Source organism: Anguilla rostrata, chromosome 9 (genome assembly GCF_018555375.3).
Source record: "Anguilla rostrata isolate EN2019 chromosome 9, ASM1855537v3, whole genome shotgun sequence".
NCBI lineage: Eukaryota > Metazoa > Chordata > Actinopteri > Anguilliformes > Anguillidae > Anguilla > Anguilla rostrata.
This window is the reverse complement of record NC_057941.1, coordinates 23,368,806-23,389,753: the sequence shown is the minus strand read 5'-3', so window position 1 is coordinate 23,389,753 and position 20,948 is coordinate 23,368,806. Positions and strand designations below refer to the sequence as shown.

Sequence of the window (20,948 nt, the reverse complement as noted above, 5' to 3'; positions counted from 1 at the left end):
GCCATATAGCACATTACAGGAAAATAGGCATTGATTTATCTGTCCTGTGGTGTAAATGTGACTCCTTTTCTTCATGAAATGCACAGCAATTTCCATCATAATGTGGCCTTAAAATGTCAACGTGTCCTTTTAAACATCCTTCAATGGACTGTAAAAAATGTCTAATGAAGAACCATTAACAGCATGTTACAATTTAAAAATTGGAACAAATACTAGCAAATGCAGAATTTCCCCAGGATCCCCTGGCCTAAGCCGACTATCTGCTTTACAGAGGGACAAGCCTGTATGCTTACCCTATCCTTGAGCCACTGTTCCTGAAACCAAGCTGCTTAAAAACAGGTTTAGAGTGGTGGCAAATATGATGGCGGTGCTCTCAATTGCACGCTTGAGGAGTTAAGTGCTCTTGCAGAAGGAAGAAGTATTGTCTGTAGTTGTTCCTTGCAACCAAAACCCTTGATGGGGATGTGGTTTCATGGTTGGGTAAGAGGGAATCAATGTTGTCAATCTTGTGTAGATGGATTCAGTAATCTGCCAGAGCCCAGGACAGCCATAACATGCCTTTTAGCCAAAAGCATATAACAAGGATTGACTAAACATGACAAGGATGCTTATGGTAATGATGTGTGACTGGAGCTTTAACCACATTTTATCTGCTTTTTGGAATCCTAATCCAGCTGCAAGCTAGCATGGGGGGATTGCAGGAGTTAGATCTGGCTTACTGATAGAATCAAGTTTGAAATGGTCATTGCCATCACCTTACTCAAGGGACATGCTTGATCTTTACACTGAACTTGCATAGGTAGAGACTGTTCCACACTCTTATAGGTGAGAATGTACAAAAGGGAGTCAAAAGTTGAAAAGACGACTTTGTTGAAAGTCAAAATTTATTTTTCTGTCCGGTCAGTTAACAGAGAATCTGCTGCTGAGATTTGCCAGGCTTTGTGCAGATAGCATTAAGGCTATTTTTAAATTTTGTTTATTTATTTTTTGCGAGAGTGAATCTGACCTTGATTACGCCATATTTCTTTTACCGTGAGGCAACTTCAGAGCCATTTTTTTCAGCAGGAACAAGACAGGAAAGGGCAGTCTCTCTTCCTACACTGCTGCTACTTAAATGTTCATTACTTGAAGCGTGATGTGATTTTTTTTGCCTTTTTTACGTTGTACATATGGTACGATAATATGGCCGTAATTTTCTTTTTAATTATGGCTCCGGCGTCGTGATGATAATGTAATGCAATCACACGAGCTGCAAAGCTGAGACCGATTGTCATTGAACTGGTCTGAACATAAGTAATCAGAGCAGGTGTCCCCCATTCAGCCTCATGTCTCCCACCGTCACTTTGAGAAATTGATTCCTCATCGGAGTGGCTTAGCTGCAAACGGTTATCTGTGGCAAAGGCGTCCGCTGAAAATGCGCCTTGCATATTTTTTCAGACGCGCCTCGGTTCGATTGAAGTTTAATACCCCCATCGCCTGCGCATCAAGATACGGGCTGTACAATTAATGGAAAAGGTTGATTTCTCCTCGAGGGGCACGGGTGGCATTCGTTTTAGAGGGTCTGTGGTTGTGATTACACGGGCATAAGAGTAACGACAATAACACCAAGTGCTAGAACTGAGTGGTACGAGTAGAATTTCTATTAGAAATGTGGACACACTTTGATTTGTGCGCGAGGTGGATGCAGGATGCAGTCACATTACCAAAAAATAAACGTGCAGTTTATGCCGTATTTAACAAGCACTGGTATGCAGCGCACCGGTGGCGTGAAACATAAAAGAAAATCCATTACTGAATAAATATCTAAAGGCAATGTATGCTGGTGCATTTTTAAAAATACCGATTCTACATTGTGCACCCTGTGCTTGACTAGACTGAGCAAAATTTGATGTCATTACAGTCAGATGTCAGCTGTCATTACAGCTCATTGTTACTGTAAGCACTGTGTTTAAGTTAGTTCAATGTATGCAATGCATTTTAGGCTGATTTTACGGATCAATGGACCTCATTCACGAAACGTGCATACAATCAAATTCGGTCGTTAACTGCGCTTGCTTATTAACGTTTCAACGAACATTTTGACATTCATCTTTATTTTCTTATGTGAATTTTTTCTTTGGTAAGATCAAAATCTACATGTGTTTGGAAACATGCATAAAGGCATATGCAGAAGATGTTCCTATTTAGAAAACATTAATGCAAAGTCATTGTAAGTAGTTGCAGACCTCATATTAATGACACGTTTATCAATATTAAATTAAATATGCTACTGATTTAAGTGCATTACCTAACCTACCTGAATGAAGTATGAAGTTCTTGTATGAAGAACAAAAGAAAAGTTTTGTGAATGATGCCCATTGTTCTGTGAAGTTTGAGGACTCAGTGGTTATATATGGCAGTGGTGACATTCTAGGTCATTTCAAGGTTCTGCATTCATGGCAGTGTAATGTGGAGGTTGCTCTTGAGCGTAACTGTCACACACCAAGTGTGAACTAAAGCATTTATTGTTACATGAATTGTTTAGCAGTAATTCCTTGAGTTTCTGGTTGCTGTCTACGTGTGTTTGTTTTTGTTGCTTCAGTGACGAGACGTTCTGTGTTGACATTCTGTCCTTGTCATTCTCTCTGGATTAGCTTGTTTGCCCTACAAACAAATCGTATTGATACTAATAATAACCTTGTTATAATGCCAGTGCAGTGTCATACTTTCTCTGTTCTGTGTTTATACAGCGCAAGCAGCTGCTGCTTGATTTACAGTTTGAAATTGTTTGGTTCTGTCTGGCAATAGAGGCAGTGAAATGAACGGGTCTGACGTTTGTAAGGCTATAAATTTCAATTTGGGTCTTCACTGAAACTGTAGTCTTTAGTTCCTTAAACACACAAATACTTTATTTATACAAAGGGATTTTTCTGTCACTGCATTTTTAAATGTATTCATTTCGGTAATTAATCTGGCCTACAATGTTATAGAATAAAAGGCTTGTGCCAGTAAATATTATGGAAATTCTGCACTTTTTCATTTAGCAAAATAAACTATAGACAAGTGTGTCCTCTGCTTTTCAGGCAGAAGTTAGTGCAATATAATTTTAAAAAGACAAGGGATTTGCACACTGTATAATGTTCCCAAATATGATTGATAATGTGATAACGTGTGTTAAGAACTTGTTTATGTAGCTATCAAATCTTTAAGGAGCTGCAGTATGAAGGCAATATATAGACATAGATATATGCTAAATAGCATCAATATTATAGTATGGTCAATGGAAAATAAGTTCTACTAAAGATATGTTGACACTGGGTTGGCTTACATGATCAAATTATCAACGCTTGACTCAGATTCGACTTAGACATCAACAGCAGTTAAATGTCAGGTTTTTCCTCAATGTTACTGTAAGTCTTTGCAGCACTTCCCAATTTGTTGGAGGTTCCCTATCTCCTTCACCCAGTGGCCAGTGCTGCACAACAGCCGCATTTAAAGAGCACAAAGAAGGCTGTGGCTGCAGGTAATTGCGTCCTTCGTTCAAGGTCATTCCAGAGTGGAGGGAAGGGGGGGAAAAAAAGCCATTAGCACAAGCTTTTCGCTGTATGCTTATCAGCGCTTGAAATGAGCCGGCAGAGTAATACAACTCAATCACGGTATCGACGGTCGATATCTCAGAGTCCAAAAAGTCAGAATCCACTCCGTGAACCGGTTCTCCCGGATCCCTGTGGAATGTAATAACGGCACTCTAAGATTAAACCCAGAGTCCCTGGACAAGCTGGAACAATGCAGGATTGGTATCAGCGACGGCTAAGGGACGGGCGCCTGTCGCAGGTAGAGCCAGGGTCTGCATGAGCGAGCGAGAGGGAGAGAGAGAGAGAGAGAGAGAAAGAGAGCCAGAGAACAAGATAGAGAGAGAGAGAAAGAGAGCCAGAGAGATAGAGAGTGAGAGAGAGACAGAAAGAAAGAGAGTGAGAGAGAGACAAAAAGAAAGCGAGAGAGAGAGCGAGTGAGAGAGAGAGAGAGAGAAAGAGAGCCAGAGAGATAGAGTGAGAGAGAGACAGAAAGAAAGAGAGAGAGAGTGAGAGACAAAAAGAAAGTGAGAGAGAGAGCGAGCGAGAGAGAGTGAGAGAGAAAGAGAGCCAGAGAGATAGAGAGTGAGAGAGAGACAGAAAGAAAGAGAGAGAGAGTGAGAGACAAAAAGAAAGCGAGAGAGAGAGCGAGCGAGAGAGAGTGAGAGAGAGAGTCGGCCATCCGTAACGAGAGTCGGGGAAGCTTGCGGGCGGTGAGGGGCCTCTTAAGCCCAGAGAACGCATTTTTATTTATGCTTCCATCGCGGTGTAATTACATTTCTCATATACTGAGCCTCGCCGCTGCCAGCGCATTCTCGCTTCTTCATCCGCCAACAATTCAACAACGTGTTTCGTCGCATCTGTGGCTGCGTGCTTGATTAGCACTCGTGTTTTAACGCTGTACTGTCGCTTGTATATATATATATATATATAATACCCTTTTAGGCTCGTCTTGCTTTGTCCTTATTCTTTGACTGGTGAGTTAAAAGATATTGGGCCCATTGCTTTTTTTAAATGTATTCGTATGCAGCATCGTAATCTTGGCGGAATCATAATGAAATGCTCAGTAGGGCACAGGGCTGCTCTACAGGTGCCTGCTGTTTCAGCCTCAGAGACTCTGCTGCAGTGCTGAAATGATATTCCTACGGCAAGTCATTTACTGAAATGACACCTTTATTTATCTGCCGTGCACTCTCTTCCTCTCAAACCCGACGCCCGTGGGGCACTCTCCTGCCCTGCAGGTTTCTGTTGCTTCGGTTTCACAAGCGCCACTGGACAATAAGTCATAACACATGTTATTACAAAGACAGCGTAAAAAGACATTATGAAACGCTGTGGAAGTGCACCATAATGACCACTCCATTTTAATACAGCATGCCCCATTGCCTGCTCCATTATGCAAATGTGTAAAGGAATGCCGTCAAACAGATTCATTAACATAATGGGGAACTAATTGCGCACATTCTCTCCACACTGTGGGGACTGGTAAATAGCACGCCCATGACTTCATTTTAAATGTCACCGTTGTCACAATATAAATGTAAGAAGTACATTAAAGGCCTGCGAGGGCCAAACTCCACTTTTACTTTGCCATCGATAGCTTTGCGGCGCTCCCCCTATGACGCTCTGTCTCCGTGGGATTACCCGCGCCGCGCGCCGGAGAGATGCTAAGATGGGACGTGCGGCGGGATGCGCTAGGATAGATAGCTGCCGTGGTATCGGTGTTTCCTCCCCCGTTGGCGAAGGGAGGTTGGAATGGAATGGCGGCGACCGTCGTGCCGCTCACACATCTGAAGTGCGAGCGCCCGCGCTAATGCGCTCATCTGGAAGCTGGTAACCGTTTCCTGCACCGCGGTGATTCTACAGGGAACGCCCACATTTTAACTGTGAGCTGATCTTTAAGTGTGAAATGGTAAGATTCCAGCAATTGCCACCTGATAGTTAGACTTATGCTTAATTATTACCAGAACTGTGCTTTTCTACCATCCCATTTAACCCTGCTAACACGGAGACTCGACTTGCTGAACAGTTTGGGAAGTGAAATGTCTTCCATTTTCAATATTTGAAACATATAAATGGTAAATATGAGTGACTCCAATTTTGGCAGCCTTCCACAATAGCCTTTTCTTTTTTATTTTTATTGAGCTGCACTAAAAAAAATATACGGTCCTAAATAACATTAATGCCCAGATTCTTTCTTATCTGAAGGTGAGACTGCCTCTGGAGGTCAGTGGAATGTGGCTTACGATTTATGTACTTCATCATTGTTCTTTTGAACCGGTGCACCCATGTTAAGCAGAACTACCCATTACCATTATTAACTCCATGGGTTCAAATCTAGTTATTCCTATTTTTCAGATTGTCTTACCACAGTGTCCTTTGATTGACTTAAAGGCAGTGCTTACACACAGCGCCAAGAGCCCAATGGGGACAAATTATGACATGGAAACAGATGCACTTTACTACTTGCCAGAATGTATCAGTCAAAGTTAAGGACAAAGCGCTTTGTGTGAGGGTAGCAGCCTCCTCATTCTTGTACTGTGCAGAAGTGTAGCAGTGATTCAATCAAGCCCTAAAAGATTATGGGCATGCCACATGTGCATTGGGGGAGATGTATTTGCGGCCATCAGTTGTAATTCAGACCGTGTCAAAGGCTGTGACAGGACTCCGTAATCCTATATGGCTTACAGAGCCTGTTACTTTATGGCATTGATTTTTATGCCATTTGACACTTCTATTTATACATTTTAGACAGTTAGGTGTTCATTCTTTTGGGGAAATATATATTGTAAAAGCCAAGATCTCAGTTTTAGTATGGTCTGTAATAATGGTACACGCACGCACGTTAGCACGCATGCACACACACACATGCACACATACTCACACTCACACACATGTACTCACACACACACACACACACACACACACACGTACTCACACAGAATATGATTGCCTAGGACTGCACAAGGCACATTTGGACAAGAGCCAGAACTGGAGCTGAAGGAGGCAGATAGGAACTTGCTGTGTGCGCGTGTGCAGCGTGTGCGCGAGTGCATGTTCCTGCTAGTAATTGAAATAGAAGACATGTGACAGCAAAAGTCATGACAGGACAACTGTATGTATTTATCAGCCCTGAATATGGGCGTCCAAGGCTGTCTGTGTCATTGTCTGCATATTCTGGGAGCGCTTTGTGTGCGAATAAGTGGGATGGGGCTGCTAATTCAGCTCTCCCCACACTGATGGTGTGGGTGATGCTGAACTAAGCCGTTTGTTGAGTAGAATTGCACCACATGCATGTGATACAGACATATCTACCCCACAGTTCAGATTTTACTGCAATGAATGTTTTGTACATATTATTGAAATGTCTGACATAAATGATATGTATACCCACCACCACATCAGAGAACTAAATCAGTCCTTGTTTCCCAGTTGGATTAGCTTCCATGAATAATGTTCACAATGAATATGTTCTATTCATGCATGCATGCTCAATACAATCTTTTTGGTTTACTCACATATTTTGGAAGCATAGTAACTACATAGGGCGTTGAAAGGTCCACTGTTCTGTTGTACTGAACTTATGTAAATTAAAGTAGGCATCTATGTGGTCTATTCATAGAGTAAGGACTCGTGCTCCATACAATTTCTGCAAATTTTTGATGTAGGAAATAAACAAAGCAAACAATAATCATACTGAAAAATAATCCTGAAATAGACTTGCTTTCATTTCATCCCCCGTGTTGAACTCACAGGAATTGAATTGCTCTCACACGGTATTGCTCTGCTTTTCAAACAAACGCAGATTGTTTCGCGAGTGAGGCCATTATCCCTCGCCGTAATATCCCAGAAGCATTAAGAATGTATAATAAAGCAGCACCAGAAGAAACTCAATTTACTGTTATGGGGTGTTTTTTTCAGGTGAAGCTTGGCCCAAAAATTCTCATCAGTGATGGAAATGTGACCATAGGGCAGCATCCGTTAGACTCTGGCTGAAGTTGCTCTGCCCTGCAGAAATGAATGAGTCGTAGTAGTGGAATCAGGTCTGCTGCGGTCCGCTGCATCAGAGGTGCTGTGCCGCCAGCTCCGACAGACCACTGGGTCCTGATTGGTCAGAGGAGTTGCTGGTGAACAATGAGGTGGAAGTTCATCCTGCCGACAGTAACCCTCCCTCTGTGGGAGCCGCTATCGCCACCTGCAAGAAATATACACAGTCCATCATCATCATTTATTTGAGCAGAAATGTTTTTGTATTGTATGTTTACATACATAAACAAAAATTAATTTTCTGTGATTTTGACGAATGTGTATATATTGTAAACCAGGGGGGAAAAAACTGCTTTATTAGTGGTTTTACAACTCGTACTCTACAGTGGCTTAATTTCTGTAAAAGAAAATGGATGTTTTAATCATAAATGGACAGGACAATAGAGCAGAATCGATGCTAGAGCTTGCCATCTTATTGCTAGATAAGTGTTGTCTACAAGGCCACATGCACTGTGATTAAGATTTTCCCGCTATTCGGAAAAAAAAGGTCAGTCTATCTTTCATTATCATTCTCGGTAGCAGTGTTTTTCTGCTTCAAGTCAGGCTTGAACCGAAAGCATATTGATGCATTTAATGAAAGTTCTTGAATGGCTTATCTGCACATACAAAGGGCTGTTCATTCCACTGGTAGATCAGTGGGGCGTAGTAGTTCTGGATAAGAGTGCCTACTAAATGAATAAATGTAAAGCAATTTTTGATTCTGTTCACACGAATTGGGCTTGGGTATGCAATTCATATATTCCTTATTTACACGTGTTATTTTCTGTTGTAAGGAACGCTTTGTGAAAGGATGTTTTTTGATAGATAATAAGCTATTTATTTTGAATCCGTTAGTAAAATAAAAAAAATAACCTGGGTTTCTGGTCTGTACTCTGCACTTAAGAGTGAATTGCTGTCACTGGTTCTGTCTGTAGCTCTGCACATCAAAATAAAGAAAATAATCATTACACAATTATTTTTAGAAAACGGCATTTTAGATTCAGTCAAATGTGTGCATTCTCAGTATTCGTAGTCATATGTGGTAAATAAAATGTGTATTTTCCAAAGCAATATAAAACACAAAGCCTGACCTAAGTCAACACAATCAATGACATTTAATTAAATAGGAAGTTCGGATAAACAATGAATTGGTGCACACTAAAAGGTTACTCCCTCATTTTATCAATAGAAAACACTGCCTTGTAAATTAGTTCCTCGATTCAACTTTTAGCTTGCGATGTGCACGCTGTTGATTCTGAAGGAACTGCATAGATTCCAAAGAAGAACCAGTGAGAGATTCCAAAACAACGTTTACAAGAGCTGGAAAAATACTGGTTACTAATAAACTACTCTAATTATATGACCTTCATTTTTGTTAGACTATAGGATGCAATTAGTGCCTGCAGTGAGCTCCAGTTTAAGGTTTGTTCATATCTGTGCTAAGATTTCATTTTATATCAGTTTATTATTCGTCCTTATTATTACCAATAATATTATATGATTATACGCAGCCTGTTACCTGCCATGTAACCTCCCAGTGAATCAGTATGCATGATGATTTGGTAATAATTGTCATAATAATAATCACCGTGTAGTCTCGGAGAAAAAATAATTTACATAACCCTTTTGATTTGCACAAGCACAATATTACAGAATTGTAGAAGCATATGCGTGTTCACAAATGTAATGGGCTGTAATGATGATGCCAGCACAGAACGAACAGGAGTCTCAGGGGTACCGCGGTGAACGGCAAAGTCCCTGTAAAGGGGGGTAAAGAGCACAGGCAACATGACATATTCACGTGCATGTACATGATCTTTAAAGCTACATTTCCTTAGGAACTGTGCTCCAGTGTGCGGTAACTGTGTCCCAGTGTTGGACCTGCTCACCGAAACCCGAATAATGTCAAGATTTCTCGGTAATAAACAAAGTGCTTGGTGCCACCCCAGCTTAATAAATTCTACTTTGGGAATCTCATTACTCCAAAACAGCCCCGCAACACATGATTAATGACACTCCTCTAATTATACATGCGGCGTCGGAATCTCATCTCCACAGGAATTTATCAAATTTTATTGCCAGCTGTATTTCGATAACACCTTCCTGGTGCCGGTATCCGAAAGCGTGCAAGCCTGGAGGTACAGAGCAAAGTAAGTGGCAGAAAGGCAGGTGGAATTAACTCCACGGTCTGAATGGCGACCGGACGTCGGCGGGCGTTCCACGTTGCCGCGGACAACATGTCTTCAGTTAGAACGTCGCCTCAGCGTGGTGGTCCTGAAGGTCAGTGTTTGACTGGAACAGACTTTAGACAGTGCGCTACCAGACTTTAGAACGAGGCCATTTTGGGCTACCCTAGTTTGGTGTGTGTGTGTGTGTGTGTGTGTGTGTGTGTGTGTGTGTGTGTGTGTGTGTGTGTGTGTTTGCATGCGTGCCGGCGTGCGTGCATGAGAAAGAGAGAGAGAGATGGCGAGAGATTCTTTGGCAAAGAAATGCACCCAAACACCTGTGTCCCCTAATTAGGTGCAATTGGATACTGATCATTGCTCCTGCTGATTGAGAACTAATGGAGTCCTTTTGCTCCTGGTCGCCTTGTGCTGTTTGTAAACTGGTTAGCTTTATATTTTATCCTTTCTAAATTTCTGAAAATGTGTATATTTTTAAGCACAGCTCATTTCTGTTTAACAATATTATAGGCAGAACATGTGTAAAGGGAACTGGGCTTATAGCGAGAATAGCTGTGATATTATGTACAGTACTGCTCAGTACATTGCGAAGTAAAGGCTACTGAGTAATGGTATATCAGCTGAAAAGCCCTGATATACCTACCTGTCAATATTAGTAAATCTACTGTAAAACCTTATCATAATTGAGGCTTTTTATGGAATTGCAGGTGTGTGATGGTTATTTTTTACAGTATACCAATGCTGTAAAAAAAAGTTATATAAATTTTCAGCAATATTTAAAAGTAGGCTATTGCTTTGCGGTTTTACAGTTCTCTACTGTAAAACCATAATGCATTCTGGGAGTTCATTTAAATTTACATACTGGTCAATGGCTCTTTGGAAAGTATATTAGTGTTAAGAACATCGTATCTGCAATATAGGTTCACATTGCATTTTATTAACCGGCTGCATATTTTAATTTGAAATGTATAAAAAAAATTAAACTCAATGCAAGTCTGAAGTTTTGGGAGGTCTTTGTGCTTGCTTCTACCCCACTCCATAGGTAGTTATAACTGAGGTGATTGCTTGGTCACCCTCATAGTGATTGTGGAATGCCTGCTGGCAGTAATTTCCTGTAAATTTTACTGGAGTCCTTCCATGGCGTATAATGGAGGGTTTCCTCCCGGGAATAACAATAATTAGTGTCTCCTCCTCTCGTGTGCAGGTAATATTTTTCTTCTGCCTAATGCCTGAATACTTTCCATCAGCTTGTGTGTATGAAGATGTACGTTCTGTGAAGTGCTGTATGGTTTGGAGAAGATTAAAGCAGGCATTTGCATTTAATTGAGAGTCAAAGTTAAGGACAAACAGAACATTGATTAAAAAGAGGCCTTTGTGTACAATTATTTAAAAGCAGTATGAAAGCATAATGTAGTGATAATGGTGCATTAGACCAGGTAGAGAACACAATGGCCTCCTGTCAGAGTCGGTATTTTTCTTCTTCCTCTTTTTTGGCAAGTTATCAGCACTGGAGAAGAAGGCATTTTCAATGCTAAGTTCTTCAGAATTTGAAGGTTGTTTTAAAGATAATGCAGAGCCTTGAGTCTCGACTTGCACGGCTGGGATTCTTGATGCTTGCCCTCCAAACCTTGTGGATCACCTATGCATGAACTTGGGATATTTCTGGCAAGGATAATTAGGTGTCATGTCTTGTAAAGATTTGTTTGACAGTGTTTATGGATGAATGCTGCATAAGTGTAGTCCGCAGTGTCCCCTGACAGGCTCCTGCTCTCTGTTTACCTTTTTTTGGCTTGTTCTCCACAACTGGAATTGACACTGTAGGTTATGACCGAAAGCAGACTCCAGGTCGTTGCCTGCATTGCCTGTCATGCACATTTGGGTCATTGCCATTGTGACATCACCAGAAACATACCATATCTGATTTGTTCTGAAATGTATTTTTTTTAAATTAGAAGTTAGTTAACTATCAATTTATAGTATTTGTAATGATTGACGAAATGTAAAACTTCTTGATGTAGTCATTCAGCGAAGGGAAAAGTAACTGCTGGATTTTCTCTGGACGCATTAAAAACATCCAGTTGAAGTGGAATCTTTTAAACTGTATCGGTTTAAGTGTATGGTTGCTTCTAAGGAGCTATGGTCTTTACATATGCATTAAAATATGAATAAAATGTTAATTTCAGACAGAATATCCTGAAATATATTAGTTTATATGGACAGTAATTCAGATGGGTTATGGATTGGCTAGAGTAAACAAACTAAGGCCTGGATTCCATCAACTTCTGCCTTTAACTTTGATCTGCAATTAGGCTAAATGCTTTCTAAACAGTTACCAAATTTACAAATCAGTAAATCTAACTTGCCAAAATGAATTGTGATCAGTAACTCTCGAATTTACGTGTAACTCAAAGTTAAAGACAGATGTTGATCGAATGCAGGCCTAAAGCGATATGCATACACAATTTTAAGATTTGACTATGTAGGGCTTCACGATTGACTTTTGCATCCATAAAGATTATCCAAAGCGGACAGGGAACAAACCATTTACAAGTGAGTGTTTTTACCTCATTTTTGAGTGTTATGCTATCCATTGATTTACAGTAGTATTTTTTTGGAAAAAAAAAAGGTGCCTGCATTTCATTTTCATTTTTCAGTTCTGCTTTTATAGTTGATAAATCCAGTGCTACATCTAGACAAGCCAAGTTAGAAGTTAGCTTTATTCATACTGGAACGTGTGCCATGTTCCTCTAAACAATTGTACTGACATTCTGTAAATCTGTGCAGTAAAGCTGCATATGAAGAGCCTGCATTTCAGCAATACTGTGTTCACGAACCGTTAAGTCTAGCTTATTTTAACCTGCTCTTAAAAAAACACACACACACACACGTGTAGAGGAAAGGGGAGGAACCTCGCTGAGAGTTCAGTCTCTTTTCCCCCTGTAGAGGACACACTTGTGTGTCTGCCACCCTAATCAAGGCACACAAGTCTACGTGTTAGCTGAAAGTCAAGGGCTCCGAGCCCTTGAGTCCAGCGAGCCAGAGATAATGAAACACCCGGATTCAGGGCTGCTCTGCAGGGAGGCCCCGCTGATAGGGATGTGAGGCCGGCTCTGACACGGCTTACCATATGCCAGAGGAGTGGAGAGCGGGCGACGGGGAGGCATCAATCTCTGGTGAAATGTCACAGATTGCGCCTGAATGGCCCTTTAGACAGCCAGCGGGCCGCCTCCGAGGATCCATTCAGACGTCTATCGTCTTCGGACAGGAGGACATTAAAGGGACATGGTCAGGCGCCGCTCTTCTTTTGACTTCTTGGATAGAGGCCATTTTGTGAGGACTCCTTCTGTCATTGTTGCTTTTCTCAGGCTGTCCGTGGACTTGCAGGTGGTCTTTGGGAACAGTGTGATCTCGCCCTTTTTGCAGCCTGGATTTTGGGCTCGGCTGACAGTGGCTCTGGCAGACTCGCGGCTCGCCATTGTTACAGAGTTCCGTTTCCCACCCAGTTGCACTTAAATTGAAACGGAGGGCAGAAAAAAAAAAACACCCTGCCTCTCTGAACTTAGGCAACAGAAACCTAAAAAAAGGGAGGCTGCTTTTTCTGAAACCAATGGGGGGGGGGGGAAATCTGACTCCTTGGCTTATTATTTATTCATCGTGGTTGTTTGCTGACTGTACATTGGGCTTGGAAATGACTGTTCTGTAAAAGTACCTCCATTTGCACTTTGAAGAACACTAATTGAAAACTGAGGAGTGGGGGGGATCATTAGCTGGCATGGAAGCATGATGCAACAAATTCAATTTTCTTTTCCATGGCAACTATTTGTAATGAAAAGGGAAATCAATTAAGGGCAGGTGAATTTTAATCAGGATGTTTCTTCGAAAAGTCTGAAGGATTTCTGGACATTCAGTTCAGGTGCTTAATTGAAGTGTATAGTCATGGTGAAAAAGGTATTTTCATTCATAACAAACTGTGCAATTGGTAGATGTAGCCCGATAACCTTACAATGGATTAAAACGATCTGTAAAGCCTTTAATTTGGAACAATGTCCATGTTAAGGTATAGATGCATTTATTGTTTTGCACTGCAGACACTCTTAACACATACGGAATGAATACTATCCATTTATACAGTTGGATGTTTATTGAAGCAATTTGGCTTAAGTATAGCGCTCAAGGGTACCACAACAGTAACACACCCAGGGAAAACTTGCAACGTTTTGATTACAAGTGATTCGAGAACACTAAACCACACTGGTCCCTAGCAATTGCAATGATAGCAATTGCAAATCAGTTTACACTAATGAGCATCTGTAATACAGTTTTCGGCTAAATACATTCTGTACAAGTTTTATTCCAGCTGTAATTATTCACTATATACCATACAGTATGATGTACAAAACACAAGGAATGGCAGGTGTTACGTCATTCTCATCTCACCAGGTGAAAAATCATACAGTAATTAATGTGAGCTGGATATTTTTGGCAGTGTTATGACAGTCAGTTAAGTCAATCTTTTTCTCTCTATAGTTTTCTCTATGATGGTCTGACGTTTAATTTAATTTTTAAATTGTTTTTCCATTCTATTTAGCGCATATAGTACGTACTGTAGATGTTTTGGTTTGCATGTGTGAAGTGCAAAATATTTCCACCTCACAATGGTAACCACAGGTATTTTACTGCTCATATCACATCTAACCTGTGCATAATGCAGTTTGAGTCTATAAGTTATTTTATTGGTGCCATATTTCAAGGCCATTTGAATCTATTAGGCTTTTCATGAGCGCTGAAAACCAGCTTTAGCACAGCCATCGAGCCACGCTGTCCTTATAGGGCTGGCCTCGTCCCTCACCTTTTCCGCCAAATCCACTAGCGTTTGAATAATTTCACTGGGTTATTTTTTCAGCTGATTAATCTTTATTTTCTGCACTTGGAGCCTGGGATTTATTCCGAATATGTGATGTTTTAATTCTTGGGAGAAATGAAAGCTCTATCGTGGGGAAATGGACCGTGAAAGAATGACGGTGGCTGATTAGGGTCAAGGATGAAGAGTGATTGATTCCTGATACCGGTGGAATTGCAGCTACAAGAGATTGCGGTCTCCTCCAGCAACAGCCCAGACTGTGACTGCTGTGTGTTCAGCATTTGGTATTCTGCAGGCTTATTGCTAACTGCCTTTGTTCTCATCTGAAGGAGTTTGGCATTAGGAATTCAATGCAAAATATGTTATTCTAATTCTAAAAATCTGTCATGTCCATGTGTTTTATATAATTATCGCAAAGAAAAAATATGGACATATGGAGGCATCTTTAAATTAAATACGGATTGTATGCAGTGTCATTACAGTGAGGGAGTATAGTACATGCACTATATCCAATATAATCCATTATTCTGAATCTCTCAAGTGTTTCTATTTAAGCGCTACGTAGTTCTGTTTTGGAATCATGATCTAGCATAATTTAATTCCTGTTTAATAAAGCATGTGGCTCATAAGCATGCATCAAATATGGTGCGTGGGGTTTTTGGCCAGTGGTAATGCACCAGCAGCCTAATAGATTTTTATGTATTCATTTATTTATTTATTTTTTGCTCCTCTCTAATCTTGCTGACATGATGATACCTTTGTAGTGCATTAATAATAATAAGGATGAGAAAAAAATAAGAATATAGGAACAACATGGAATACTACTTGGAGTGCTTCCTTTTAACTCTCCATGTAAGTGTAAGTGCACGTGTAAGCGTATTCCCCGAGGGGCGGGGATGTTTGGATGCTCAGGTCCGTTTCTGTGGTGTGCGTTATCAGGGAGCCGCTCTCTGTTCGAGGGCTTTCCCTGCGCTTTTGCTGGCTGGAATAGAGTCATCAGTCTGCTCGCCCCGAGTCCCCCACAGCTGCAGCAGGGCCGCAGGCACTTTCCCTCCGAGAGGGGAAGCCATTACAGGGGCCGCATCATAAAGCATTCACAGAATGCAGCGGGGCTATGCCCAGCAGCCGCCCCAAACTTTCCTTCTCCCCAAGTTGTCGCTCGTCCCCCCCCCCCCCCCCACCCCCAAAAAAAAAAAAACTTCCAGTGAACACTCTGGAGTGCTTTTTGTCTCATTTTTCTGTTCAGCTCATCTTCTGTTCCCAATTCTCAAAAATTTTATACCTGCGCCTAGGCTGCGTGCTGGTGAGATGTGATATGAACTGAAATACATATGAATTGTACATTAGTTTATCCAGTAAATTCATTCTTGTGTGAGCTCCCCATCAATTTTGCTTATGCCAGTTTATATGCCCAATTGTATTCCTTAACCCGTGGAAAAGATCTTTTGGTTTCTTGTGTGAGCGTGGTTCCCTTTCCAGTTAAGAAATATAATGCGAAGAACATGCCTAACTATGGGGAATATAACTTTTAAAGTGCTTTGGGGCAACATAACATTAACCAGAAGCCACAAGTGTAGGTATGTTTATGTGCAGAAAGGGTTGATTATATTTCCCAAATTGGAACAGGCAATTGTGATGATGAAATTGCGGCCGTACCTCCTTATGAGCCAGGAAATCTGCAGTGGAGGTGCAGACAATCCTCCAGTGCAATCTGGCCCGCAAGCCACTGACTGTTTCCCACAGCACAGACCACAGGAGAGCTAGCGCCCGAGGAGAGGGATGTGGGAGGGCTTAATGGTGCATAGCATCATGAACCCTGGCCTGCTTAAACCCATACAGCTCCTGGCAGGACAAAGCCAATCATGTCCCAGCGCTGCGGACTATTAGTCACAGTTGGCCACAGGGACTCAAATCTGTGATGTTTCTCTAGCTATAGGGCTCAGCCTGCATCAATGGAAACTACCTTTACTGGCTGAGTCGGTCTCGAGCCCCGGAAGAAGGCAGCATATACGTGCTGTGAGTCAGAATAGGGATTCAAATGGACGTGCACTCGTTTACTTCAGCAACTGATGGACACCTAGTGCAAAAGGACATCAGGTTTTTGTGTGAAAATAGGATTCCATATTAGCATCACTCCCAAATCGTAAATATATATATATATATATATATCGCTTCCTGCGAATTCCAGACCAGCCCGGCGGCTGCGGTCGGGACCGTGGGACATGGCGGTTTGACTCTGGTACGCGGCGCGTCTGAGTCCCGCCCGGCGGCTGTGGCGGCTGAGCTTGGGGCTCGGTCGTCCTGGGCCCCGCCGTTGTGCTGACTTGGATCAGTCCCCGGCGTTCTCCGCGCATCAGCTCGGCGGAGGTGACTGTGGGAAAGCCACGGGGGAGAAAAACAAATAAATGGATTTTCCATCCCACCCCTGCAGAGATCTCTGGCCCTTGCCGCACCTCACTAAAGATGGCCGACCACATGCTGGGTAATCTGATACTCCCCTGTCTCTGAATTCTGAGCCGCCATTTCCTCCCTCTGCTCCGGCAACCCAAAAAGACCTCTCTCATCTTAAATAGGAGTCAGCAAAGGCGCTAATCTCTCCTGTTGTAAGGGTGCAGGTTTGCATGCATAATAAACAAAGCTGGAGCTGCGTGGGCTTTGTTCTCAATTACGTGGTGGATTAATAACAACCTGAACAGCATGTAAAATGCCCTGGATAAAGTTGGCCATATTCTAATATGCACACGCACATTACACACAGACACAAGCAGCACCAACAGTGTTTAGAGCAGCAAAATGTATGTTTCTTTCCTCTTTTTTTAGACTTAAAAGTAAATAGATTTTGTACCCAACACAGGGCTGAGCATATCCAATTCCTACCCCAATTTGGAAAGGCCAATTCGGGAGAGTGTAGACATCTACGGTTCTCCTCCAAAACATGCAGTGTCGCCATCTGCTGCTTTTCACACCACAGACTACAGCTAAGCTCGCATAGAGCGGGGCTGGAGGAAGATCTTTGGATATGCGGCTTTGACTGCAGTCTGCGGACGCCCGATCGACCAACAGGGGTCGCTATGCATGTGGGCAACGCGGTCGCCAATTGTGCGTTCCCCTACGGAACGGCCAGTCGGCATGGGAACGGTCCGAATTCAATCCAAGGCCATGAGGCTCATCCATGTACCACAGTGATGCTTTAACAAAATGAGTCATCCAGCAGCCTTGCAGTGTCTTGTTATTCAGAATTTTAATAAGGACTCCTCAGATTTTTGAAGTTATTTACAGTCCTTGTAAATTTTACTCTGGCAAGGTCATAGATTTGTTGTGAATTTTTTTTAACCTGCATATATACCACTTTGAAGTTGTGCTGATTCAGGAATATGTGTTGTTGCTTTGTATTGTTATATAACCTGAAATAATTGCTCAGAATTTTCTCAGAGTTCTACTTGCTTTTCTGAAATAGGTTGTGCTATACTGCCCTCTGGGGGAGTGCCATAGTGGTACACTTTGTGTGGACGGAACAAAAAAAAAAAAAAAAAAAAAATCAAGGCTTTTTAGAAACTTATAGAATGTTTTTGTTTTTGTGGAGGGATGGTTTTAATAGATTTTAATATTTAATTCATGGACAGGAACTATCAATTCATTGAATTATTTACATAAAATACCATATGATCTAACACAAGACAAGAAATGGTGTACAGTATTAAACTCAGATGTAAATTATGTTTGTATCTTAAATATATATATTTTATTTAGAACATATAAGAAATAATGAAAAATGGTGACGCTCCCTTAAATGACCTGACACCACGTCTTCGAAAAGGTATGGAGATACTATAATGTTGGGAGGTGGGGGCCAGTGAATAATGGACTGGTCTTTTAGCTGTATCATTAGCTTAATTATATCTCTTGGGGTATCACTTCTCAGGAACTGTATCCAGCATCCCAGGGAAAGAAAACCCCTGCTGTCAACAGAAAAGGTGTTGTCAGTAGCAGAAAAAGACCCAGACCAATTTAAAGGGGCAATTCTGTCAAAGTGTAAATTAAATACGAAATGAGCACCAGATGACTCTGAAACCAGCGAGTGCTCTGACTTTCTCATATAAAGCTTATCAGGCCAGATATCTGTTTGCAGAGCGCATCACCTTTTCTGTGGAATCATGTCTGGTTTAACAGGTGAGGTCAAGGGGTCTCTGCATATGAACGCACCCACTAAAAACAACGATGCTCTGTGAATCCCTTTTATCAAATTGGCATCAATTATTGATGTGTAGTAAATCTATTTGTTCTTGAATAAAACAAGTCGGAAAATTTGCCCTAAACATTTAGTAATGTAAGGCATTATGTCTGCTGTTATCTCTTACCTCATCTTAAATTCACATCGGTCTGCTCTAAAGCTCATTTTAATCCTTAGCTTAAGTTCATCTCAGGTTGAGAAAACAAAAATGATTTATCTGAGCTAAAGTTGGATGGCCCTCGTAGGTTGTTAGAGCAGAATGTGAATTTCTTTTAATGAGATAAAAATATGATAAGCTATAGAATAGATTTCTTTTTGATATGGGTCATATGTTGGCTAATTTGAAAGCTGCTGTTATATGTTTTTTTGGTGTCTACAGCCATTAAGTCACTATTTTGCTGTTGGTCGAAACCCATCTTTCAATAATGCAGAAAAAAACTGTCTTTTGCAGTGTGTACATAAGAGGTTTAATCACGTAAGCTGGAACTTTGTCTGTTTGCCCACAATCCTAGACGTTAAAACTTTCCAAAAAGTACAAGCTGTGTGCCTCTGCTTGACTAAGCATATAGTATAGTACATTAATGATTTTCTCCGAAGGGCCGGCCTGTATTTTAGTGAATTGTACCTAAAATAGTGCGTTCTTGGTAGAAAGAAACATGTTGTGGACAATAATGCAGCATTCTCTTTATTCACGCATCCGGAATGCATGAGTGCAAACGTGCTGTGCGGAACTATGACCCTGTGCTTTAAAAACTACGTTTCTTTAACTAATTTTCTTTAGTATCATAGCAACCGCATTGGCACGCGATGTTGAAAGCGAAGGTTGAGTAGAAGGTTAATGGTGCCGTATGGGCCCTTTCCTATGTGTCTCGCATTATCATGCCTTAAAACTAAAAGCAAACTAAAAAGGGTGTATTTAAGGGGAAATTCCAGCTCTTTCCCTGGTGTAATGACACATTCATCCTGCTGTCACTTAATCAATGCAAAAACTTACACTACCCTCAAATTTGCTTTCCCCACAAAGTCAGACAGGTATGGAGGATTCTGAATGCGGTATTAAATTTCATCGGGGGAGGCGGAGGATGAGAAATTTGATGGGATGCCGGGCAAGTTAATTAAAGGGGAGACGGAACAGGTTTGAAGGCGGGGGGACTGAGTGACAGAGGCAGACAGATGCTCGTATGTCTGCATCCCTCAAAAATGTGTGTGTGGGGTGGGGGGCGGGGGGCGGCATCAGGTGGCTCTCTTGCAGGGCTCTGTCCAACACTGCCCTCTGTTGGTCTGGTGAGACCTCTGTGTTAGTGATGGGACAGTGTGGTTTTCACGAACCTTATAATGTTTGGAGCTGCAGTAATAATAATGAATAATAGTAGATTAAATATGATAGCTCAGCCCATTTTTGCTTTAGTGGAGACACTCTCCCATCAGTGCCAGTCTCTGATCTGTTCTCAATGGGCTGGTGGCAAGTTCTCAGGTAGTATTCGGAATTTAAAAGGGAAACACAGCCAACTGACAGTAAATGCGTACATTTGCTGTTCTTGGCCTCTTAGTAAGTCCCTGAGTGAACCCAGCACTCAGGAAATCAAAGCACGTGCTTAAAGATGTCACCTGGGGACAAAGCTGAACAGATTTGCTTATCTTTAAATGAACTGGGTGGCTGATCTCTTACAGCTTACCTGCTCTCAGGTACAAATATCCAACATAAGACATCTGTCCTCAGAGGGAAACCTCAGCATTCCTTGCCAGAATGCTCTTCAAATGACATCTGGTCCTAGTTGGATGCCTTTATGTAAATGTAAAATAAAGCTTGTTCATGTGTAACAGGGATACTAACCTGCAGTCATGCATGGGTTAACCCTTAACACATAGTACATCTTTCTCCCATAGTAGAGGCTTGTATTCAGCCATTGATCCGGCCAAGGGAGACCGACAGTCTAAAATATGTATGACATATCAGTTTGGTGGGGGCTCTAAGTGGGCAGGTAGGGGCTCTCTGTATATTTTCTAAATATTACAAATAATCTGAGTAAAGTTCAGCCAACACCTCCATCTTTAAACTTTCTGTTTAAAAAACTTTTTTTTAATGTATGTTTTTG

General features: G+C 41.6%; 1 protein-coding gene across 2 annotated transcripts in view; it reads left to right on the top strand.

Annotated features, from left to right (window-relative positions):
* The window catches only part of ntm (neurotrimin), a 324,623-nt gene that overhangs the window by 118,898 nt on the left and 184,777 nt on the right, over nt 1-20,948 (top strand). The window lies entirely within an intron of this gene.